Below are 12,084 nucleotides of genomic sequence, written 5' to 3' on the forward strand. Positions count from 1 at the left end.
GCTTTTTGAGCGTGTAACGAAAGCCTATGATCGTAACCTTCTTATATAGGAGCTCAGAACAATGAGCAGTTTAATGATCATTTAATGATCATTATTCGTCAGCTGTGAAATGTCAATGTTTCACTCTGCTGCATTAATCTTTTTTTAATGCATCCGTTACACAAGCAGCAAAAAGGTTTACATGACAAAATGTTGGTTGTTCCACTTGGGTAAATTTTGCCCCGACCGGTTTGGCATTCGACGCGCGTAGGTCGTGCTCGCACACGAGTCACCTTTGTTCAGTGCCATCCAAACCCTAGATTTGTACCCCTGCGCACTCACACGTGAGAGAGAGCATCTCCCCATGTATTTATTTACATAATCAAAGCATGTGAATCAATATAAACCCACCAAAATACCTTCAAACTCTCAATGTGGGATTAAAGTCTCATTCACAATGGAGTTTCTTTCCTCTTCCACCTTATATATATATATATATATATATATATATATATATATATATATATATATATATATATATATATATATATATATATATATATATATATATATATATAGTTGTTATGCTACGGATCATTTCCTACGAATCGTTACGGACTGCTTTCGTGGACTGCCATGTCATTTTTTTCTTTTTTAAATACAACATTTTCTCTTTTTTTTTTTGTTCTTCTTCTACGTTCTCGCAAACAGCGTCTCCTCGCCCGCTGGCTCTACCGAGCGAGTGTCCGCATGGAGTTGTGGGCAAGGTGGTGGAGCTGGTGGAGGTTTACAATGAGAGGAAGTCTCAGCGGCGAGGAGATTCGGATGCTGTTCTTAGTTGGCCGCCGGAGGAGAAAGAATGTGGAGCTATGGGCAGTGAGCAGGTCCATGTTGGGTAGGCGGTCGGATTCTGGTGCGATCGTGTTTGGCCGCGATCGCGACGGATTTTGACCGCGATCACGCCTAGATTCCGGACGCGATCATGTCTGGCCGTGATTGCGACGGATTCTGGTAGCGATCGCGCCCGGATTTCGACCGCGATTGCACTAGATTCCGGACATGATCGTGTCTAGCAGCGATCACGACGGATTTCGGCCGCAATCGCGCCGGATTGCAGCTGGAATCCATCAGTGATTGAGCTGGATCGCAGCCAAAATCCATGCTGTGATTGAGTTGGATCACGGTCGGAATCCATGCCGCGATCCCCCAAAAGTTCGCCTTTTCCTCCAGGCTATAGTTAGGGTGGGTCTAGGTGGTCGGAGGTCATCGGCGGAGGGCAGGTGACCAGCGGCCGGGCAGGTGGCAACGGGCAAGGAGTGGTGAGCACGGTGAGGGTTTCGGCAAAACGAAGAAAAAAACAAGAGAAAAATATTATATTTAATTTTTTTTTAAAATGATATGGTAAGTCCACAAAAGTAATCCGTAGGAAATGATCGCATAACAATTCTTATTTTCTTTTCTCCCCAACTATAATTAAGTTGTTTTTCTATTATTCTTTCCAACAGCAACTTTCGTTTCTTCTACCTCTTCTCAAAAATAGCCGTCTACTTTTTCCCTTCCTTTTATTATTTTTTTCAACTTACCAATGACAGCCCTAGCCTTATTCTCTTTTACAAAAGCAGAGTATTTTTTTTTATTTTTTCCTTCCATTTTTATAGTTGTTTTATTGAATAATACAATAATGTAATATAATGATTTTTAAATTATATATATAATTTATAATATTAAGTTTAAATCCATACAAATATTAATTCCTAAATCCATAATATTAACTTCAATGGTAATCAATATTAATCAACTATATTATAATAATACTTTATTTTTGATCTATATTGATTAATATTATATTATATTATATTATATTATATTATATTATATTATAGTAATACTTGGACACTAATAATATTATAGTAATTATAATTCATTAAAAAAAATAATTAATCAGGTTGGGTAATATCGAGTTTGGGATGATCGACTCGACTCCTCAAAATTTTCCACCGACCATCAAGATAAATCGGGAAGCGCTTGCAAAGACAGCCCAGGAGTCTAACATCATTTAATTACGTGCCCTATTTAGAGAAAAAAATCCTACAAATATTTCATAATTGAGGTTTGAATCATAGATTTCTAAATGATAATCTAAATATTTTATCGCTGCACCATAACCCAAGGGCATAGTAATTACAAATCATAACTCTTATAATATGAACTCTAACATTTATCAACCTTAATGAACACAAATTAATATCATGTTATATCAGTTTGAATCATAATTGTTATAGTATAGACATATTATTTTTAATTAGTACCGTTCAATAATAATATATTATAGTAATATTTTATCATAGCTACTTATACAGATATAACAGTAATAAAATCTACTATAATTACATAGTAGCTATAAGATGATAATAATTATAATAAAGTAAAATATATATAGAGTATCCTTTAGATAAAATTTTTAAAAAAATCTTTTTTTATTGTTGGTGCAGCGGGGCCAGTAAGAAGACACATCGTCTGTTAAAAAAAATAAAACAAAACCTTTCTCTATTTTTTCAACTAAGATTAATAGCACTATTACAATAATTATAAACTCAAATAAACAACTAATATAATTAAAAGATGCTAACAGATTTAACTTGGTTACAACCTAGGTGGTTGTTAATCCAAGGCGGTTGCAAAGTACCACTAGAAATATCTCCTTCGTGTAGGTGGAGAAGTCTCTTACAATCTATAAAAAGCTCAGAAAAGACTAGGAAATTGATTACAGCAGTTGTTGTGTTATTTCTTAGCTCCAGAGGTCTTTTTATAGCTCCTGGAAATCCTATCCGTACCTTGAGGGCAGCTCCCAAGGACTTGGAGGGTACCTCCAGCGAGACGCCAAAGGATAAAGCTTTATACTTTGACAACGGCTAGAGATCTGGTCGAGGGCGCCTCCCATAAGAATGGAGGATGCATTCCATGCTTATAAAGGGCGCCCTCCATGCTTATGGAGGGCGCCTTCCACCTGAAGGTGGCGGAGGCGCGGGCACGCCTCGGAGGCGCGGGCACGCCTCGGAGGCGCGGGCACGCCTCAGAGACGCCTTCAACTCTTGTTGAGGGCGCCTCCAACAGTCTTTACAGCCTCTCTCTACTCCGCTGCTGCTCCGATCGCCTGGGTGATTGCGACCAACTGAAATATGGCTCACCCGAATCGAATTTTCGGCTTTCTCCTCGAGCAGACTTCCGCTCTGGCTTTTCGTCCCTCGAACGTCACGTACGTTCTTCTCATCCACCAGCGTACTCTTCCGCAGTACTTCGTCCATCGGATGCATCGAGCCCGTCGGCTCCCTTTTCGTGTCATCCTTCTCACTAGCTGCGTCTTCCGCTCGATTTCCAAGTAATGAAATTTTCAAATAATTGACAAATATTAAAAGCATTATTTATCTAGTTTCACAAGCTTATCAGTTTGTCAATTAAATATTCAATTCAATAATTGACTTCCAGGCTGTGGCGAGATACTAGGCTTTCTTAGTTATTGGATCATCAACCACTTCTAGACAAAACCTTTTAAAGAACTTAAACATTTAATTTTTCTGAAAGCCTTAAATCCAAAAAAATGTTTAATCTAAATAAGATTTTGGAACCCAATATAGGTTTCTTCCTACTGTTAGAATGTATACTAAAAGTCTAGCTTTTTGTATAAACATTTATTTTGAAATGAGAACCACATTGGTCAAATATCTGCATTTAGTTAAATGCAGTTGCCCATTTAATTTATATTGTAAATAACATGGCGTATGGTGTCACATAGAAGATCATGTTATCAGTTCCTTATAAATTATAAATAGTAGCTCACAACCAAGATAGATTGGGACAAACCATTGGAATGATTGTAGTGTAATTTGGTATTAGTTTATCTTGACTATAAAATTACACTAGTACACTATGTGTGAATTGAGCAGGACTATTTGAGGTTGTTCCTTTTATACTAACTGCATAAAAGAACAGAACCTCTGTTATTATGGATGTGCGTACTCTTAATCCTGATATAATAATAAGCATATGTACTTAATATTTATTTCTTTAATTTATCAAAGGGTGAGATTTATTCGTTAAATCAATAGGCCCGATAAGTTGAGAAATAATATTATTTATATGGTGTGTTGTTGAATATAGAAGGAAACTATGTCCTATTTATTAGGATGATGATGTCCCCTTGAGAAGCTCATAAGGATTGTCATGTAAACCCTGCAGGTGGACTTAGTTCCGACATGACAATGAAGTTGAGTGGTACTACTCTTGGAGCTAGATGTTAATTAAGTGAGTTGTCAGTAACTCATTTAATTAATGGGCATTCGATATCTTAAACACAGGGAGATTAACATACTCATGATAAGAAGGAGCCCATAATGTAATATGGGATTGGTGTGATAGTTCAATAATAACTCTTTAGTGGTATGAGTTATTATTGATGAACTTGAGTTGGGTGTTCGGGTCGAACACAGGAAGCTCAAGCTCATCAGGAGGCCAAAACCAATTCCTCCTCTAGGTCCCTGTTGTAGCCTCTATGTATAAAGTCTCGTATCCAACCAAGTCCATTTCTTACCCAAGTAATAGGGTCAATCACATCCTTGCTTGGTGCCCAAGCATGGGTCAGCCAAGCTTTTCTTGGATCCCAAGAGGTGGTCGGCCAAGCCTTGCTTGGTGCCCAAGCAAGGGGCCGACCACAAGGAATTAAAAGGGGGTTTTAATTTTTTAAAATCTTTCCTTTTATAGCCATCCTCCAAGGGATTTAAAAGAGAGATTTTAATTTTTAAATCTTTCCTTTTATAGTCATCCTCCAAGGGATTTAAAAGAGAGATTTTAATTTTTCCTTTTATAGCCATCCTCCAAGGGATTTAAAAGAGAGATTTTAATTTTTAAAAAATTTCCTTTTATAGCCGTCCACAAAGAGATTTAAAAGAGATATTTTAATTTTAAAATCTTTTCTTTTTTGTAGTCATCTACAATGGTTTAAAAGAGAAATTTTAATTTTTCCTTTTATAGCCATCCTCCAAGGGATTTAAAAGAGAGATTTTAATTTTTCCTTTTATAGCCATCCTCTAAGGGATTTAAAAGAGAGATTTTAATTTTTAAAAAATTTCCTTTTATAGCCGTCCACAAAGAGATTTAAAAGAGATATTTTAATTTTAAAATCTTTTCTTTTTTGTAGTCATCTACAATGGTTTAAAAGAGAGATTTTAATTTAAAATTTTTCCTTAATTGATTGCCCAAATAAGGGCCGACCACACATAATAGGAGGGTTTTAATTTTAAATCTTTACTTTTTTACATTCATCAAGGATTATAAAAGAGAGGTAGATGGTGCCTTATGACATAACATAATCTAAGACTCTCTTCTATTCTCTTGTGGCCGACCCTCTTCTTTTTCTCTTCTCCCCTTGTTTCCTTCACCAAGGGCCGACGACATCAAGAAGAGGCTCCATCTTCTTGTGGCCGGTTACTTGGAGGAGGAGAAGAAGAGAAGGAGGCTCCCTATTCTAGCATCCCTTGGTGGCCGAAAATCTTGGAGGAAAAGAAGTGGATCGGGTGGTGTTGTCTTGGAAGATCGCCATCCACACGATGTCCAAGAGGTGGAGAGGAATACAGTAGAAGATCAAGAGGTCTTTAAGATACAAAGAAAGATATAATTAGTAAATTGTTTCCGCGGTGTACTAGTTTAGTTTTCCTTTGTATGAATCCTGAAATACCAACACAAGAGGCTAGCGATCTTGTGCTTCGATTGAGGTCTCTGTAGTTAAACCTAGGGTTTACTGTAAGGAGTTTAAATATTCAATTTCTTTGAAAGGCTTTGTCTAGGAAGTGGTGGATGATCCCATACCCAAGAAGGTCGAGTGCCTCGCCAACAACCTGGAAGCCAACCCTAGAAATAGATATTTAATCAACTTCTATAATATGGTTTAACTTCTGATGAACACATGAGTTGAACTTGGATTAATAATGTTAAGTTTTGTTTGCAATCCAAATTTAACTTCTGAAAAGCACATGAGTTGCTAGGAAAAGTTTTGTGCTTGTAAAAATTTTTGTACAGGGAAAACAGAACAGAATTCAGAGTAGCACTCAACACCTACTGGGTTAATTAAGAATTGGGGGAGGGGGGGGGGGGGGGGGAGAGGATATATATCTTCTGAAAATTCTTCTAAGTTGTCCTTGGTGATGTCTAATATACCAATTTAATCTACTATACTTTCTATACTTTGATTTTTGACAACTATTCAATTTCAAGCATGCATGGTCATTCAATCTTTTGATTTGAATTTTTAAATTATCATTTTGTGATTTTAATTTATCTAACTATCTTTTTAAATCAACGTTCTCTTTTTCCAATTTTACTAAATCTTTCGAAAGTGCTTTATGTTGGTGCAAGTTGCACCAGAATCAAACCTAAGTTTTGATGTTGTCAAATGTTCAATTTAAGTCTTGTTATGATTTAACAAGTTGACTGAGTGTGCAGGATGTTTACTCAACCGGGAAAGACCTAGTTGGAGGCTAGGCAGGAGAAATCTTAGCAGATCGTGGAACCCAGGTGCAAGTCCAAGTAGGTCGAGGAGACCCGAAGCTTGGCAGTGTGATCGAGAGGTCTGGAGGACCGAAGATCAAGAGAAAGTCCTGGGGAGCCGATCAAAGCTGAGTGAAAAGTTTAAACTAGATCTGGAGGATCAAAGTTTGGTAGGTAGGTTGAGGTAAACAAACTGGAAGAGCGACAGTGAGGTCGGGTTCCCGAAAGGAACGACCTTAGGTCGTTGATCCAATTGAAGAAACCGGGGAGGTTTCCAAGTTGAGATCAAGACAGTTTTACTGTCTTTTATATTACTCATGCATTTTATATTACTGTGCTAATCTCGATTTTGCAGGGTGTTTTGCTTAACACTGTTTTGTAGGTTTTGTCCGATCGGTCGACCGAACCACTTGATCGGTCGACCGAACCAGGCAAGTTCAGTTCAGTATTCAGATCAAACCTAAACAGAGTCCAAGCCCAATCAAAGCTTGATCGGTCGACCGAACAGTAAGATCGGTCGACCGAACCTTGATGACTCAGCTCAGCAGTTCATCAGCACCGATCAGCAGAAAAGGAAAAGAAGTCGATCGGTCGACCGAACCCAGGGATCGGTCGATCGATCCAATCAACATTAAAGCGGCATTAATTGAAGATCTCGGCAGATTTTAACGAACAAGGAAAAATCTTGTTCGGTCGACCGAAAAATGGGATCGGTCGACCGAACCATTAAAGATCAGTTAATGTTAGAGATCGAGCCAGCGTCAGACTCCAGTCAGGAAAGGATGGGAGCTGGTTCGGTCGACCGAACAGATGGATTGGTCGACTGAACCTCCATTACACCTATAAAATGAGGCTCGAAGTCTGAGGCCAGGACAACATTCTGATCGATTCAAGTTCTCTTCTGCAAGCTTCTCGTGCTACAAGTCTTCATCAAACCTGCAAGCTACTCCGTCCTACCGAACTTCGACGTTTAATTATTACTGTCGGTATATTTCATTTACATTGCACTTAATTTTTATATAAGATAGTAGAAGTGTTACTATCTTACATTCTTGTACTTGTATGATTCGCTCCTTTTTGAAGATTTCGGAAAGAAGGATTATAGTGTTTGCCCATCGTTGCGGTCAAGGACCGCGAGCCTTCGAGTAGGAGTCGAGCTAGGCTCCGAACGAAGTAAAAGAACTTGTCTATTCGTTTAATTTCCACTGCTTAACTTTGTTTTTAAAAAGGATAAAGAAAAATTTTAAAAAAGCGATATTCACCCCCCCCCTCTATCTCACGTTTTCGATCTATCAATTGGTATCAGAGCCTCGTTAGCTCTGAAATAACTTAACCGTTTTTCAAAGAATTTTTAAAACTCTTTCTTTTCTTTAATTTAGAATATTTTCTTTTTGTTTTTCTTATCCTTTCAAGCACTACTAATCCCAAGATGAAAGTCTTGGAAATATTTTTTCTTTTGAGTTTTGTCTTGCAAGGATGTCGAACTCGTATCAAGAAGGATATAGTACTGTCCGACCTCCACTATTCAAAGGAGAAAATTTTAGTTATTGGAAGAATAGAATGGAGTGCTATTTGAAGTCCGACATCGAGCTCTGGTTCACAATCTTGAAAAGCTATACTCCCCCGACAAAAGATGGAACACCTCTTGAACATGAAGATTGGACTCCCCCAATCATCAAGAAGGCGCAACTGAACTACAAGGCGATCAACACCATTCAGTGCGGGGCTTACAATAGAAGAATTGAATCAAGTCGACCCCTACGACAATGCTAAAGAATTGTGGGACTCTCTAGTCAAACTACACGAAGGAACCGACGACTCGAAGGTAAATAAACGAGACTTATTTTGAATAATTTATTTAACATAAAAATGCTCCCCGGAGAGACGGCCTCGCAACTACAAGCTCGACTGAAGGACATCCTAAATGGCCTCCACCTGATCGGACACAACCTGGAAAACCGCGACACGATAAGGTACGCCTTAAATGCCTTTTCGAGGAATGCTTTGTGGGCATCAATTGTAGATGCGTACAAAGTCTCCAAGGATCTTTCAATTCTTAAGTTAGACGAGTTATTCTGCGAATTGGAATTACACGAATAGTCTAATATAAGCCATGTCGAGAAAGGTGTAGCTTTGTATGCAGGTCTAAGCAAGGAGACAAAATCAAAAACCAAGATCGAGTCTGAAGGCAAGTCAGACTCTGACTCAACAAATGAAGAAGAATTGGTCAACATGGTGCGGAGACTTCTGACGACGAAGAAGTTCAGAAGAAATGTCAAGAAGACTCCGCTCAACCAGACCTAAAACAAATCAGAAGTGATTTGTTACGGGTGCAACAAAAAAGGACATTTCAAAATCGATTGCCCGAACTGGAAGGAAGAAAAGCCCAAATCGACAAGACGAAAGAAGGCTCTTTAAGCAACTTGGGACGAAACTTCTTTCGACGAATCCAACGCAGAGCAAACGAAGCACTCGAGCCATCTTGCATTTATGGCAAGAAACGAAGATTCCGACTCCGAGTCCGATGAAGAGTACGAGTCCGAAATCGACCTCGATTCCGAGAGAAGCCCCAGATCGGAAGATCCAAATATGGTAACGATTTATTCTAAATCTAATTTGCTTAAAGTAGTTAAGTGTTTGTTTAAAAAATTATCAAAATTGGAAAAACAAAATGACTTGTTACTTAAGGAAATAGACCACCTTAAGCAACAAGTTAACTTGAGTGACTCGACTAACCAAGTTCAAGTCAGAACTTCAACTCAAGTTAAAAAACTTGAGGAAGAAAATTCTGACTTGAAAGGACAAGTCGAGCGACTCAAGAAAATGTTGGAAAAGTTCGAACTGGGATCCAAGTGTCTAAATATGGTACTTGGGTCGCAACGAGCTGTGTACAACAAAATCAAGACTTGGCTACAACCCTAAGCAAACAAACAAATCATATTTGTCTTTAATTAGTCAAAAAGTTAGAAGTCAAGTCCAAGCATGGGTCCAAACAAAACATTTAATCAAATCAATTAAACCAAACCTTTACTTTATCTCTAAGAGTCAAATCCATTACTTAGATAGACCTTATCTAAGCTATGACTCAGGCAGAGCAATTAGAAAAATAATTCAACCAACTTGATTAAACAAACTCAAACACTTAGGATTATGTTTACTTTTTACTTAGAATGGTTAGATGAAAAAGGTTTACCAAACCCTACAACATAGCATCAGAATGAATTGGGATGATAGTACGTCAAGGAAACTTTGTCGAAGGCATGTCTAGGCTGAATATGGAATTCTACCTGGTGCACTAGACTTAGTGGATCTGACCGAAACTACCCCAGTCAAACATGAGCTAGTTAGACCAAAATTTAGTATTAAGTTTTTTGGGCGGGAACAGTTTGGAAAGTCTTCAGCAAGTGGTCCACCGTTGATACACAAGAAGGTCATATGCCTCGCCACTGAACTGAAAGCTTATCCTTAGGACGTCTGCTTGATTAATCCAAAACTAAGTTTGAATCTAACATGGGTTCAATAACCTTTTTCAAGTTCAATCTTAAAATAAAAATTAAATAATCAATTAATTTGAAAACTTTTAAAAACTTAATTATTAGCTTTTTCAACTTAATTAAAAATTATTTTAAAATTAATTAAAAACTTTTTCAACTTAATTAAAAATTATTTTAAACTTAATTAAAATTGTTTTAAACTTAATTAAAATTGTTTTAAACTTAAATTAAAACTATTTTAAACTTAATTAAAATTATTTTAAACTTAACTTAAAATTATTTTAAACTTAATTAAAAACTATTTTAAACTTAATTAAAAATTATTTTAAACTTAATTAAAAATTATTTTAAACTTAATTAAACTTATTTTAAACTTTATTAAAAATTATTTTAAAATTAATTTAAATTAATTAAAAATTATTAAAAATTATTTTAAACTTAATTAAAAATTATTTTAAACTTAATTAAAAATGATTTTAAACTTAATTTAAAAAATTATTTTAAATTTAATTAAAATTATTTTAAAACTTAATTATTAAAAAATTTCAAAATTTTATTAAAAACTTTTAAAACTTAATTAAAATTATATTAAAACTTAATTATTAAAATTTTTTAAAACTTTATTAAAAACTTTTAAAACTTAATTAAAATTATATTAAAACTTAATTATTAAAAACTTTTAAAACTTTATTAAAACCTTTTAAAACCTAATTACTTTTAAACATAATTAAAATTATTTTAAAACTTAAAAAAAAAACTTAATTATTTTAAAACTTAATTACTTTAAAACTTATTTAAAAAAAATTATTTTAAAACTTAATTTAAAAACTTAAACAAACAATACTTATAAAACTTAAATTCTTTAACCGAACTTTGGCTTAAAAACCTACATTTTTGTAGGAATCCAAAGATCTGGACAAATGGATCTTGGATAGCGGATACTCCAAACACATGACTGGGGATCAACACAAATTTACAAATATCAAATTCAAAAACTTAGGATCCGTTGCCTTTGGAAACAATGGCAAACTAAAGGTAATAGGTATAGGTGGAATTCATTTACAATCCAACATTTCAATTAAAAACGTTTTACTTGTTGAATATTTTCATTACAACTTGCTTAGTATAAGTCAACTCTGTGATTCAGGATTTAAGGTTAAATTTTTGTCCTCTGAATGTCTGATAAGTTATAATGACTCATCTAATATATTATTAAAAGGCTTTAGAGATAAAAATATATATTCAATTTATCTACCTGAAACAATATCCAAATGTTTGTTAACAAATCATGATGAAACTTGGTTGTGGCGTAGAAGATTCGCTCACACTCACTTTAGGAATTTACTGAAATTAAACAAAATTGGTTTTGTTAAGGGTTTACCAAAGTTAGGGAATCCTATAAATAAATTCTGTAATTCTTGTCAACAAGGAAAACAAATTAAATCAACTCATAAACTTACAAATCAAAACAGAACAAATCGAATATTAGACCTATTACACTTAGATTTATTTGATTCTCATGGAATTGAATCTTTAAATGGGAGTTTACTTTACTTAACTGCAAGCAGACCTGACATTTTATTTACAGTAAGTATGTGTGCTCGATATCAAACTTGTGCGAAAGAGTCCCATTTATCCTTGGTTAAATGAATTATTAAATATTTAAAAGGAATTATTAATGTAGGAATATGGTGTTGGGAGATTGTTGGTGTAATATTCTACAAGTCAAGGTTGACCTAGTTTGACTGAGCTTGAATTGGGTCAAACTCGAGTCTTAATGTTTATGTTTTGATGGTTTGACAATACATGTTTGACAATACATGTAGATAACACATGGAGATTGGAGGTGCAATTGTTCATGTGTGGAGATTGTGATGGAGAGTCAAGTTGGTCAAGGATGACCGGATACTTGACTAGAAAATCCTGGTGAGTGAAGCCAGGTGAAAGTCCTAACTTGGAGTTTAGGCAAAGGAAGTCCTGGTGAGTGAAGCCAGGCAGGAAGAAAATCCTGGTGAGTGAAGTCAGGTGAAAGTCCTAACTTGGAGGTTAGGCAAAGGAAGTCCTGGTGAGT

This window comes from Zingiber officinale, chromosome 6B (assembly GCF_018446385.1).
Source record: "Zingiber officinale cultivar Zhangliang chromosome 6B, Zo_v1.1, whole genome shotgun sequence".
NCBI lineage: Eukaryota > Viridiplantae > Streptophyta > Magnoliopsida > Zingiberales > Zingiberaceae > Zingiber > Zingiber officinale.